The sequence below is a fragment of the Manis pentadactyla genome, chromosome 2 (assembly GCF_030020395.1).
Source record: "Manis pentadactyla isolate mManPen7 chromosome 2, mManPen7.hap1, whole genome shotgun sequence".
NCBI lineage: Eukaryota > Metazoa > Chordata > Mammalia > Pholidota > Manidae > Manis > Manis pentadactyla.
In genome coordinates this window covers 119,353,574-119,356,054 of record NC_080020.1, presented here as the reverse complement: position 1 = coordinate 119,356,054, position 2,481 = coordinate 119,353,574, and positions in this window count along the sequence as shown.

The window sequence follows — 2,481 nt, the reverse complement described above, 5'->3', positions numbered from 1 at the left end:
CAGCACCTTTCAGGGGTTATCCTTAGTACTTTAAGAAAAAATTTAGTATCTTTCATGGTAGACGATCACAATAAGTGAAACAGTAACTAGGACTCAAATAAAAAATGTAGGTCTCATCCAATCCATGACTTTTGTCCCTAAATCAATTTTTTTGCTTAGTAGAGTGAGAGATTTTCAGAAGAATGTTGGAAAATTGATATATAAGACCATATTTTAAAATTCCATAGTTGTTGAAAAAAGTTAGCAATAATGTTTCCTTAGTTTCATAAAATTTAGCTTCTGGAAACATAACCTAAACCACTTCAAGTGGTTTCTATTAATTGTGAAATTCTGAACATGACTTTTGACCTCTGTGAGTCTTAGTTTTCCAACTTAAAAAAATTTTGTTAAGCATAATAATTATCCTTTCGGTTTCTTGATAGTGGGTGAAGGATTAAAAAAATAAAATGTGCAAACAATCTATGTGTTAATTATGAGGTTCTAAAAAGATAAGAATAGGTACCGATAATAACCTGGTAAGTTTTCATTATGGGAAAGAGTTTTCTTTGATGAAGCCTGTAACTTTATAGAAATACAGATCCCTTAGTGAGGTACTATTAGTCAAAGCATCTCTAATGACTAATTAGAGGGCATTCTGCAACCATATCCACTATGTGCTATTTTAATTTCCATATCAAAGTTTATTTATTTAATTTTAATACTCTTTTTATCAGGAAAAGAAATATCACAATGGACTAAGGCTATTTCAGAAGACTCTTTGTTAATGACTGACACTCGCAAAACATAAAACAGAAATGTGTGAAATGATATGCTATGTCTGAACAGACAGGTAGCTTTCTGATAATGAACTTGACTTGCTTTAACTGTGCATTTTTCTTTCAACAACACTTTGAAATTGCATAACTAAATTATCTGGCTACTCTTCACTTGATAATTATTGTTGACATACTTAAGGTCACCCTTCTGCCTGAATTTATTTATATAACAACAGCATACATGGTTCCATTTTTATTGTATAATATTACCTTCAAATTATTAACAGGAAGCTGAATGTGTTTCTTTTATGTCTAAAGGTTAGGGATAATAATAATGATTTCTTTTTTTCTCATAATGGGGAAGGTGAACTATTTCCTCTTTTATGATATTATATTCCTTAGGAAACAATAAATTTGTTGATTAAAAGCAGTTTCCTGACATACATTTTCCACATATGACAGTATTCATTTTTTAAAATCAAGGGACAAGATAACATATAATAAAGCGAATGAAGTGAACTAAATCTACAAGCACATGATGACATTTACAATTGTATTCTCCCAAGTAATCACCACCCAGAACAAGATATAGAACTATTCTAGCACCCAGAAAGGAACATTTTTGCCCTTTCTAAGTCAAAACTAGCCCCTAGGGTTAACTACTATTCTGAATTCTCTCATCAGTGAGTTTTGACTGTTCTAGAACTTTGCATAAATGGAATTATGTAGTCGATACTATTTTTGTCTCGTGCTGGTTTCATTCAATGTTATGTCTGTGTGATTTATTTATGTTGTATATATTAGAAGTGTATTCTTCTGTACTGCTCAGTTGCATTCCAATAGGAAGATTTGCCACAACTTTATTCATTGTTTTTGTTAAGCATATAGGCTTTTCCAGATTTTGACTGTTATGAATAAATCTGTTGTAAATATTTTTGTGTTTGAATGGACTTACTTCTCTTGTGTACTTTTAGAAATGGAACTAATGGAAATGTCAGTGATCCCAAATTAGCTTTATAATTTTACACCCCTACCTACCAGCAATCAATGAGAGTTCAGGTTGCCATCCCTATTCTACATACTTGGTATTTTCAGTTTGAGGTGATTGTAGTTATTCTAGAGACTGTAAAAATATTTTGTGTATTTTAAATTTGCCTTTTCCTGATGAATAGTGATATTCACTACCTTTCATTATACTTACTGGCCATTACAATACCCTTTATCTAAAAATTCTTTGCAAGAAATTTTTCCCATTATTATTATTTGTTCTTATTGATTAGTAGAAGTTCTTGATATGTTCTGAATATAATCCTTCCAAAATGTATGTAGCCAATATACATTTACTTTCTCTGTTTCTTTGTGTTCATTTTTTTCATGAGGTCTGATAGAGAGCAATCTTCATTGTTATGAAAGCCAGTTTTAATTTTTCCTTTAATGATTAGTTCTTTAGGGTTTTTGACACCTACATTACAAATCTTTGACTATTGTAAGGTCATATAAAATTATGTAAATATTCCTCCATGTTTTCATATAGAGATGTTAGACTTTTTGTTTCACAGTTATGTTTATGAACTAAGTTGTGTCAATTACATTGAATGGTGTGAGATAAGTGTCAAGTCCTTTAATTTTTTATCCATTATGGAGATCAAATTACTTGATTCAGTGTCTTATATTGATTTTTTCCTTCAATAATTTTCCCATTTAACCCTTGACACAAATCAAGTGA